At 43.3% G+C, this 12,576-nt stretch overlaps 1 pseudogene; it reads right to left on the bottom strand.

Annotated features, from left to right (window-relative positions):
- The window catches only part of LOC124041039, a 149,313-nt pseudogene extending 142,380 nt beyond the window's left edge, over nt 1–6,933 (bottom strand).
- Between the last annotated feature and the right edge of the window lie 5,643 nt (nt 6,934–12,576).

Raw genomic sequence — 12,576 nt, 5'->3', positions numbered from 1 at the left:
TTCCTAGACTCTGGGGTATTCCTAGACTCTGGGAGTCTAGGTCCAACAAGGTATTCTAGACTAGGGCTGGGAGTCTAGGTCCAACAAGGTATTCCTAGACTAGGGCTGGGAGGGTCCAACAAGGTAGTCTAGGTCCAACAAGGTCCCTAGACTAGGACTGGGAGTCTAGGTCCAACAAGGTATTCCTAGACTAGGACTGGGAGTCTAGGTCCAGACAAGGGTATTCCTAGACTAGGGCTAGGTCCAACAAGGTATTCCTAGACTAGGGCTGGGAGTCTAGGTCCAACAAGGTATTCCTAGACTAGGACTGGGAGTCTAGGTCCAACAAGGTATTCCTAGACTAGGGCTGGGAGTCTAGGTCCAACAAGGTATTCCTAGACTAGGGCTGGGAGTCTAGGTCCAACAAGGTATTCTAGACTAGGGCTGGGAGTCTAGGTCCAACAAGGTATTCCTAGACTAGGGCTGGGAGTCTAGGTCCAACAACAGACTAGGGCTGGGAGTCTAGGTCCAACAAGGTATTCCTAGACTAGGGCTGGGAGTCTAGGTCCAACAAGGTATTCCTAGACTAGGGCTGGGAGTCTAGGTCCAACAAGGTATTCCTAGACTAGGGCTGGGAGTCTAGGTCCAACAAGGTATTCCTAGACTAGGGGGAGTCTGGGGTAGTCTAGGTCCAACAAGGTATTCTAGGTCTATTCCTAGACTAGGGCTGGGAGTCTAGGTCCAACAAGGTATTCCTAGACTAGGGGGAGTCTGGGAGTCTGGGAGGGTCCAACAAGGTATTCCTAGACTAGGGCTGGGAGTCTAGGTCCAACAAGGTATTCCTAGACTAGGGCTGGGAGTCTAGGTCCAACAAGGTATTCCTAGACTAGGGCTGGGAGTCTAGGTCCAACAAGGTATTCCTAGACTAGGGCTGGGAGTCTAGGTCCAACAAGGTATTCCTAGACTAGGTCCAACAAGGTATTCCTAGACTAGGAGGGAGTCTAGGTCCAACAAGGTATTCCTAGACTAGGGCTGGGAGTCTAGGTCCAACAAGGTATTCCTAGACTAGGGCTGGGAGTCTAGGTCCAACAAGGTATTCCTAGACTAGGGCTGGGAGTCTAGGTCCAACAAGGTATTCCTAGACTAGGGCTGGGAGTCTAGGTCCAACAAGGTATTCCTAGACTAGGGCTGGGAGTCTAGGTCCAACAAGGTATTCCTAGACTAGGGCTGGGAGTCTAGGTCCAACAAGGTATTCCTAGACTAGGGCTGGGAGTCTAGGTCCAACAAGGTATTCTAGACTAGGGGCTGGGAGTCTAGGTCCAACAAGGTATTCCTAGACTAGGGCTGGGAGTCTAGGTCCAACAAGGTATTCCTAGACTAGGGCTGGGAGTCTAGGTCCAACAAGGTATTCCTAGACTAGGGCTGGGAGTCTAGGTCCAACAAGGTATTCCTAGACTAGGGCTGGGAGTCTAGGTCCAACAAGGTATTCCTAGACTAGGGCTGGGAGTCTAGGTCCAACAAGGTATTCCTAGACTAGGACTGGGAGTCTAGGTCCAACAAGGTATTCCTAGACTAGGACTGGGAGTCTAGGTCCAACAAGGTATTCCTAGACTAGGGCTGGGAGTCTAGGTCCAACAAAGTATTCCTAGACTAGGACTGGGAGTCTAGGTCCAACAAGGTATTCCTAGACTAGGACTGGGAGTCTAGGTCCAACAAGGTATTCCTAGACTAGGGGGAGTCTGGGATTCAATCTGATCGCGCTTTGTCGGCTATGCACCATTTAATAAATGTTATTTCCAATTGAGGCAAAATTTGCAGCTTTTACCACGAATGTGGTGTCTGCGAACACGGAAACAGTGCCTATAAGAAGCAGACAAAGCGTAATCGGATTGAATCCCAGTCCTTTGGGCCCTGGTCTAAAGTAGAGCACTATGTAGCGAATAGGGTGCGATTTGGGATGCAGCCTAGCAGTACGTTTATCTTTTATTCAGCAGCTGGGTCTCACTAGACCCCTCCCAAACATTTGCCAACGAGTGTCCAACCCCCCCCATCAGCCCCTACACACACACACACAAACAATAATCCTCTCTCCTCCCTGATATGTACACAGTGCACACCAGGGTACCATGGGTCCCCCAGGCCAAGATCCCTGCCTCACTCTCACAGGGCAAATTGTTCTATAGCTCAAAGCAGACTTGACAACAGCAGACTCTCTCTCTCTCTTTCTCTTTCTCTCTCCCCCACTTATTTTTCAACCCTTGTCTGGAAATATGCCCTCTGTCGGTATTGGCACTGCACGACGGACACAGTTTTTCTGCGGCTCGCCCAAATGGACTGAGACAGGATGATGAAGTCCCATTAGACTCTCGTGCCATCTGACATGAGTTGCACAGGCGGCAAGCGAGCGTTTCCCGCCGTGACCAGTAACTGTAAAATCCACAGAGCCAGAGGAGAGCGCACTTAAACAGTGCGCAGTTTGAGCGCTTGCACCACCACCATCCCTCCACATCAACCCCTCCTTCCCCTCTCCCACTACTGTACCGTAGCTCCCATTCTTCTCTACCGCTTCTCAACTCATTCGCTAGAGAAAGAGAGCTGCCTCGAAGCGACTTGCGAACACAGGCTTCTAGAGCACATGCCCCTGCTGTGGGAACGACCGCAGCTCCGCTGGGGACAGAACGCTCAAATGCCCGCTGCTCCTGGCATCTGGACATCAAGCACAGCGCGGGCAGTGACTGGTAACATATGGCCTCATTATTATCGCCAGCCGACTCAATTTGCAGCTCTTTATTGTGGTAGAGACTGAGACTGAGGCAGAAGTTACCATGCATGTGGTTGAGAAACAGTTTGGAGGCATGATGATGCAAACCCGAAGCCCGACCTAAACCCATTAATTAACCTATGTTGGATTGCTTCTTACAAAAGCTTTAATAAATATATATCAAACCATCTCTCAAAAAATAACGACAACATAAAACATCACCCCATCACCTTCTAGCTTTTCCTGAGGGGCATTATTAACCAACACCATTAAATATAACCTAGTCGTTTTGCACTTTGGGTATGCCGCTAGCCACTTGACGTGCTTCTTATTTAATTAACACGTCAAACCCTGAAGAACAGAGGTAAGCTATTAAAAACAACATTGAAATGGAGCCACGTGATTCTACTTGTTTATTTATCGTAGCACTATATCTTTTCTGCAAGACATCCATTACCGAAGAAAGATTGCAGTCAGTGTGCAATATAACTGCAGTGCACTGCAGTAGGCTGAAGTCCAAAATAACACCGTTTTTATTTTTTTACTGCAGACATTTTGCAGTGTAACTGCAGTTATACAGTGCAGTATAACTAGTACACTGCAATCACTGGGTCCAAAATACCACAGTTGACTGCAGTTACTGCACTTTTACTGCAGCAGTTTCAAAACTGCAATCTTTTTTTGTAAAGGAATAAGGCACACACACACACACACACACACACACACACACACACACACACACACACACACACACACACACACACACACACACACACACACACACACACACACACACACACACACACACACACACACACACACACCGTATTAGCATCTCTACTAGGACATTAGGGCGGTATAGGGACATAATCAACATGTGAAGCAGTGCCTCCGCCGTGATCGCTTATCATGTCCCTACCGCCGGGCAACAACAAGGTCTACACACCATCATCCTCAATCATGTCTTGTTGTTCAAGCTCAGCCCGAATAATAAACAGGTGTGCAGAGCAGCGTCAATACACAACCTTATAGGCCAACGTTAGCAAGGGAATAAAACAACAATGATCTGTTTGCAAATAAACACCTTTAAAGATACAATGCAGCCTAATATATATATTCTAAAAATAATATTGTCTTAAATTGTTAAAGAAAATGATGATTTGATTCAACTTCATAGACATCTCAATTTGTAGGCATAGGCCTACATAATATATTGTCGTTCCTCAAAACATAAAATGTTGACTTAGCATTCCACACAAAGACGTTACAATCAGATGACTTAAATTGAATAACTATAGGGTATAGGCCTACAGCTCACATGTTGCTACAACAAGGGACGTTGAACTTTCAGCATGCTACAACGGACAGTATGTCTAGTCTAGACCGCCCGACTGAATTGTGTTTTTTAAACTCTCCAAATGGTTAGATGAGTGGGCAACATATCTTATTATCTTAAACTGAAATGTAGAATTATTTTTGCAATAAAATTATTTTATATTGGGCTAATTTCACTAATGTAAAACAGTTTGTCTTACTACCTTAAACAAGCTTGCAATTTCACCACACATAATTGAGTGGCTTTAAACTGACAAATATCTTTGGTTTGGTACCGTTGGTTTTATCATACGCCTCTGTCCATCGCTGGACTAACATGCTGACCAAACCGGCCGCGTTTAGTGAGGGAGCAGTTGCAAAATAAATGTACACATACACACTTGGGTGTTACAAAGATGAACAAGTTTTCACACTCCAGTCCAGTTGGTGGCAGTAATGCATCCTAAAGTAGGTTTCCAACCGCCATATAAAATCTGCAAAGAAGAAACATTTATGAGGTGAGATTTTATCAAAGAAAACTCACTAAAAACTATCTAGGTTTCCCCTGTCATTTGTGGATGAATTGTTGTAGTAGAGAACACAGGATTTGGTGTGACTCCAAAATGGGTCAACATCCTACAAAGATCTAGTAAAAAAAGGACCATATTCATTTCAGGTAAAATAACAACCCAATGTTTATCTCCCAGGACAAATTAGCTAGCAACAGCAAGCTAGCTAAATGTCCATGAATGTTTCATGTGTGTTTCAACCTGTCCCTAAATAAATGTAGTTGGTTCACAGTTGCTTTTGGTATCTTAACCTGTGTGTCAGAAATGTGTCTGGTAGGCTGTAGATAAAATCAACTTGAGCACGATGGCGCGCACTCGGAAGCACGCACGGGGCCAGTTTGGTTAGCACGTTCGTTGATTTTTGTATTATGATTTATACATTTTGAACCGTTATTTAACTAGGCAAGAACAAATTATTTACAATGACGGCCAACACACGGCCTAACCCGGAAGACGCTGTGCTAATTGTGAGCCACCCTATGGAAGACAGCAGTGGTCATTTTCAAACTCGAACAGCACAAATCATTCGGAGCACTCTCTGCATAAAAGTTGCTGTTCACAAACAAATACCCAGATTTGACAGTCAGCTATGAAAAAGTATGTCACTATGTAGAACTACCTGTGAGGTGATGATTCTTTGAAATTATCCAGACAAAAAAAGTGTTTTTTCAAATTTTGTATTGGCCATCTATTATTTAATCGACAGGTATTTGTAGTTTACCCAAGTTTTTTTGTGGTTTGTAGCCTAGCGGTTACGAGCGTTGGGCCAGTAACCAAAAGGGTGCTGGTTTGTACCCCCGACTTGACTTGTTAAAAAAAAATCTGCCGATGTGCCCTTGAGCAAGGCACTTAGACCCTGATTGAGAGTGTAAATCGCCCTGGATAAGAATGTCTGTGGAATGTTTTGTATTTTAGAAGAGAGCAAATGGTACATCTGGCTGCTGTTATTGTCACAGTTTCATTGATTTTAATACAATATTGATGTGAGTGATTCATTGGCACATGCTACTGACTACAGTAGAACAAGCTAATTCATTTTTAGGAGTGTTGGCCAATGTTGGTGCTGTGCAATTTATAATCTAAGTACTAATTTAGCAAAATACAAGTAATCTGAACACAAATAATAATGAATTTTTACATTAAAACCAGTTTTTTTTTACACTAAACTGTAAATAAAAAAATCCATGACAACAGGAAGCAGCAACAGTATAATTTTCAATTTATGTTTTAGGAATATATATGACACTTATAACAATATTTTTTAACACGATTCCACTTAATCGGGTAAACACTGCCGAAGAAGCCCAAAAACGTGCTATTATTGCTATATTTTTTTTGTGAGATAACTGAAATCGCGAAAATACGTTTGCATTGCCTACTAAACTATTGGCTACTACCATTCACGCCACGCAGTGGACAAAAGAGACCCTACACGCTGGACCTGGAGGGACAGTTCCGTTGTTCAGACCGCACTATCATTGACTCGAATGGTGGACGATGCAGAGACGTTCGATACCGAGAGATACTGTGTAATTTCATATCGGTTAACCTTCCCCATTTTCTGACATATGTCTGCCTGTATTTATTATGAAACCCAAACTGTCACTCAAAAGTGTAATGATAAAGATAGCCTAGATACATTTTCAGTTAAAGTATTAATGACAGTTCACATTCGTCCAAAAAGTAATGTAAAATAGTAGCTCGGTTAATATTCATCAAAGTTTAAACTAATACAAAATTGACATGAACCGCAGTTTAGATATACACAAATATACAGCTTTATATTATACAGAATAGTAATTAATGAATCAACGATGCTTTTTTATAATCATTAGAGGCCTCACTATCAAATGCAATTATAAATCCCATGAAACAAACAACGCTGTCAGTTTACACACCTTGTGGAGAAATAGGCTAGGCAAAACAGATATTGTCGGATTTGAAAATATTCCAATTTGTTTTTATTCTTCCAGATTTATTGAGGGCAATTTCTGCTAAGAAAATATACATATCCAGTCAAGAGTTTTGAAGAAACACATTTTTAGTGCATACATAACATTTATGTTAAAGAAATTCACTAGAATTTAAAATCGCAACCTCGGACAGTTAATTAACATATAAAGTGAATCGCGGTTCATACCTTTTCCTCTCTGGAACGCACTCAAAAGGAACCCGCAATCACATAGTCATTGCTCCAAAAAAGAATCCAACACATTGTAAAGGCACTGCCACAGTTGAAGTGTTGAGAAAGCCGCGCTGTAACATCTTATAAACCTTCCCTTACCACGACTGTCGTTTGATGTCTTCCTCTCTCACACAGTCCGGACGATGCCACTGCCACAGACAGTGGCGCGTTCAACGTGATTGCAATAACTGTGCTGCTCAGCTCCCTAGCTCCAACTACGTGTTGTCGCTACAATGATCTCCATTGAGAAGTCACAGCTGCAGCGAGAAGCAGACCGAGAACGATTCCGCATACTGGGGGAAAAGTTGGAGGAAAATCTAACTACCGGTCGTGAAACAATGTCCTGAAGCTTGCTTCAAATGGCATCTTATCTAGTGGAATTGGAGGCAGTTTAAGCGCATGGCTCTAGGCTACTTTTCTTGGCTCAACAATATTATTGGCATACGTTAACATAGCAATTCTTATTTTAACAATGATTTTGAATTAGAATTAATATCAGTAGGATAGTAGGATTGATCAAGGCTAATTACCACCAAAATACTGGTGTGTTCTCACAATGCTCTTGTGTAAAAATGACAATAGATTGATAGATATAAAATAGATTGCTCTTGTGTTAATTATTGTCACTCAAAAACATGTCTTGCAGACAAGGCAAGAGGATGAAATTGATACATAGTCACACCCTTTCTAAAGATTAGCAAAAAATACAAAAATAAATCATTGAAATACTGAGCTATATTGTATGCAACATTATATATATATTAATATATTAATACATTATTTATTATACTAATCCTCCCTTTGTAAGGATAACAACACAACATTTTTCTAAAATGTTTTATGAGATTGGAGAACACATTGGGAGGGATCTTAGACCATTCCTCCATACAGAATATTTCCCAGATACTTGATATCCTTCGGTCTGCGCTGATTAAATGTAAATGTACTGCTTTTTTCAATTCGAACCCAATATGTTTTCAATGGAGTTCTTTGTAGATGTGTGTGTGGGCTTGCGGTCATTGTCTCTCTGAAAGATCCACTTGCGGCCAAGTTTCAGCCTCCTGGCAAAGGCAACCAGGTTTTTGGCTAAAATGTCCTGGTACTTGGTAACTAAATAGCCCCATAACATCAAAGATCGGCCATCATATTTTACAGTAGGTATATTTGCTTGTATTCATGGAATTTTCCCCGAATATTTGACCAATTAAAAAAATACAAATACAAATGATAAAATAATTTATTTCATCTCCCTGTGCTTTGATAATTTCCCTTCAATTCGCAAGTGGCTGAATCTCCCTGGAGAAATCATCAGAGGGAGGGAAACAGCGCCCCCTCTGTCTCAGTATGTGTGGTGTATCTGCAGTCTACCTGGACTTAAAGAGTCCGACATGTTACCGCCACTCAAATCATATTCAACGCAAAACGTAATTGTCTGGAAAAAAAACGTGTCTGTTTCTGGTCTGCTTTGTGTTGTTGTCCTGCGTTTAGCTAGCTTGCTAACTTGGTCCTTTCATAAAACGTGAATGGAGATTTGGACTGGTGGTTTTGAATTAATTCTCTTTACAGGCAAATGATTATGATGGTGATTCTGATCTAATCATAAATGAATACATTGTGCCTTTGGCCTGAGACGATTGAAGTTCAATATATAGCATAGCTGTAACTAGCTAGCAACATAGCTGGTTCCTTGTTGCCCATGTGAGTAAGTCAGGCTAGTAAGCCTTTTAGCTAGGTAGCCTAGGACATCAAAAACTAAAAGCATACTGTATGACAGAGCCATAGACCGTTTTGCTAACATGAAAGAGAGGAGGATGGCATTGGGTGAGTCCCAATTTATTTGTCTTTTTTTTAAAAACTTACACACACACACACACACACACACACACACACACACACACACACACACACACACACACACACACACACACACACACACACACACACACACACACACACACACACACACACACACACACACACACACACACACACACACACACACACACAGTCTTGTACAGCTAACCTTGTGGGGACATACAATTCAGTCCCATTCAAAATCCTATTTTCCATTAAGTTTGTTTTCAGTGTATAAAAAAAGCATATATAGCCTAGTTGATTTGATGATGTTTAAACGTTGAAGTTTGAAATGGTGCTGGAATAGTGTAGGCAGAGCTCCTGTTGTCTCTGTGCTGACTGGCGGTACCTCTGTGGTTCTAAATCAGTAGTTGTTTAGTAAACTGAAGAAAACATTAAGTTGCTTGAACGTGCTGTAGGTCATGTAACTGTTGGTTAATAATTGCTGTGTAGACTTCACCGGACAGATTTTGCTCTCCGGGTTTGCGATGAAACAAATATGTAGTTGTTTTTATTCTGCCACTGTGTGAATGTTGTCTTTTTTTGTTTTCACAGCCTTAGTGTGTATTTCACGGTGGCAGATGAACTCATGGGTTATAGAGCAAACAATGCAATTATCACAACATACTGTAGGTTGTATCTGGCTACCCAGACTCTTTCCATTGCCCCCCCTCCCTCCCCTCTGGAACACTGCTCCTACTCTCTGTTATAATGTATGCATACTCACTTTAATAACTCTACCTACATGTACATATTACCTCGATTACCTCAACACCGTTGCCCCTGCACATTGACTCTGTACCGGTACCCCCTGTATATAACCTCCATATTGACTCTGTACCGTAATACTCTGTATATAGCCTCCACATTGATTCTGTACTGTAATACTCTGTATATAGTCTCCACATTGACTCTGTACCAGTACCCCCTGTATATAGTCTCCACATTGACTCTGTACCAGTACCCCCTGTATATAACCTCCACATTGACTCTGTACCGGTACCCCCTGTATATAACCTCCATATTGACTCTGTACCGTAATACTCTGTATATAGCCTCCACATTGATTCTGTACTGTAATACTCTGTATATAGTCTCCACATTGACTCTGTACCAGTACCCCCTGTATATAACCTCCACATTGACTCTGTACCGGTACCCCCTGTATATAACCTCCATATTGACTCTGTACCGTAATACTCTGTATATAGCCTCCACATTGATTCTGTACTGTAATACTCTGTATATAGTCTCCACATTGACTCTGTACCAGTACCCCCTGTATATAACCTCCACATTGACTCTGTACCGGTACCCCCTGTATATAACCTCCACATTGACTCTGTACCCGTACCCCATGTATATAGCCTCCACATTGACTCTGTACCCGTACCCCCTGTATATAACCTCCACATTGACTCTGTACCGGTACCCCCTGTATATAACCTCCACATTGACTCTGTACCCGTACCCCATGTATATAGCCTCCACATTGACTCTGTACCCGTACCCCCTGTATATAACCTCCACATTGACTCTGTACCAGTACCCCCTGTATATAGCCTCCACATTGACTCTGTACTGTAGTACTCTGTATATAGCCTCCACATTGACTCTGTACCGTAATATTCTGTATATAACCTCCACATTGACTCTGTACCGTAATACTCTGTATATAACCTCCACATTGACTCTGTACCGTAATACTCTGTATATAACTTCCACATTGACTCTGTACCGTAATACTCTGTATATAACCTCCACATTGACTCTGTACCCGTACCCCCTGTATATAGCCTCCACATTGACTCTGTACCCGTACCCCCTGTATATAGCCTCCACATTGACTCTGTACTGGTACTCTGTATATAGCCTCCACATTGACTCTGTACCGGTACCCCCTGTGTTTAGCCTCCACATTGACTCTGTACCGGTACCCCCTGTATATAGCCTCCACATTGACTCTGTACCGGTACCCCCTGTATATAGCCTCCACATTGACTCTGTACCAGTACCCCCTGTATATAACCTCCACATTGACCCGGTACCAGTACCCCCTGTATATAGCCTCCACATTGACTCAGTACCGGTACCCCCTGTATATAGCCTCCACATTGACTCTGTACCAGTACCCCCTGTATATAGCCTCCACATTTACTCTGTACCGTAATACTCTGTATATAGCCTCCACATTGACTCTGTACCGGTACCCCCTGTATATAACATCCACATTGACTCTGTACCGTAATACTCTGTATATAGCCTCCACATTGACTCTGTACCGGTACCCCCTGTATATAGCCTCCACATTGACTCTGTACCGTAATACCCTGTATATAGCCTCCACTTTGACTCTGTACCGGTACCCCCTGTATATAACCTCCACATTGACTCTGTACCGTAATACTCTGTATATAGCCTCCACATTGACTCTGTACCGTAATACCCTGTATATAGCCTCCACATTGACTCTGTACCGGTACCCCCTGTATATAGCCTCCACATTGACTCTGTACCAGTACCCCCTGTATATAGCCTCCACATTGACTCTGTACCGGTACCCCCTGTATATATCCTCCACATTGACTCTGTACCAGTACCCCCTGTATATAGCCTCCACATTGACTCTGTACTGGTACCCCCGGTATATAGCCTCCACATTGACTCTGTACCGTAATACTCTGTATATAGCCTCCACATTGACTCTGTACCGTAATACCCTGTATATAGCCTCCACATTGACTCTGTACCGGTACCCCCTGTATATAGCCTCCACATTGACTCTGTGTTTAGCCTCCACATTGACTCTGTACCGGTACCCCCTGTATATAGCCTCCACATTGACTCTGTACTGGTACCCCCTCTATATAGCCTCCACATTGACTCTGTACTGGTACCCCCTGTATATAGCCTCCACATTAACTCTGTACTGGCACCCCCTGTATATAGCCTCCACATTGACTCTGTACTGGTACCCCCTGTATATAGCCTCCACATTGACTCTGTACTGGTACCCCCTGTATATAGCCTCCACATTGACTCTGTACTGGTACCCCCTGTATATAGCCTCCACATTGACTCTGTACTGGTACCCCCTGTATATAGCCTCCACATTGACTCTGTACTGGTACCCCCTGTATATAGCCTCCACATTGACTCTGTACTGGTACCCCCTGTATATAGCCCCCACATTGACTCTGTACTGGTACCCCCTGTATATAGCCTCCACATTGACTCTGTACTGGTACCCCCTGTATATAGCCTCCACATTGACTCTGTACTGGTACCCCCTGTATATAGCCTCCACATTGACTCTGTACCGGTACCCCCCTGTATATAGCCTCCACATTGACTCTGTACCGGTACCCCCTGTATATAGCCTCCACATTGACTCTGTACCGGTACCCCTGTATATAGCCTCCACATTGGCTCTGTACCGGTACCTCCTGTATATAGCCTCCACATTGACTCTGTACCGGTACCCCCTGTATATAGCCTCCACATTGACTCTGTACCGGTACCCCCTGTATATAGCCTCCACATTGACTCTGTACCAGTACCCCCTGTATATAGCCTCCACATTGACTCTGTACCAGTACTCCCTGTATATAGCCTCCACATTGACTCTGTACCAGTACCCCCTGTATATAGCCTCCACATTGACTCTGTACCAGTACCCCCTGTATATAGCCTCCACATTGACTCTGTACCGGTACCCCCTGTATATAGCCTCCACATTGACTCTGTACCGTAATACCCTGTATATAGTCTCCACATTGACTCTGTACCAGTATCTCCTGTATATAGTCTCCACATTGACTCTGTACCGGTACCCCCTGTATATAGCCTCCACATTGACTCTGTACCGGTACCCCCCTGTATATAGCCTCCACATTGACTCTGTACCGGTACCC

This window comes from Oncorhynchus gorbuscha, linkage group LG08 (genome assembly GCF_021184085.1).
Source record: "Oncorhynchus gorbuscha isolate QuinsamMale2020 ecotype Even-year linkage group LG08, OgorEven_v1.0, whole genome shotgun sequence".
In the NCBI taxonomy this organism is placed as follows: domain Eukaryota; kingdom Metazoa; phylum Chordata; class Actinopteri; order Salmoniformes; family Salmonidae; genus Oncorhynchus; species Oncorhynchus gorbuscha.
This window is presented reverse-complemented; position numbering and strand designations above follow the sequence as displayed.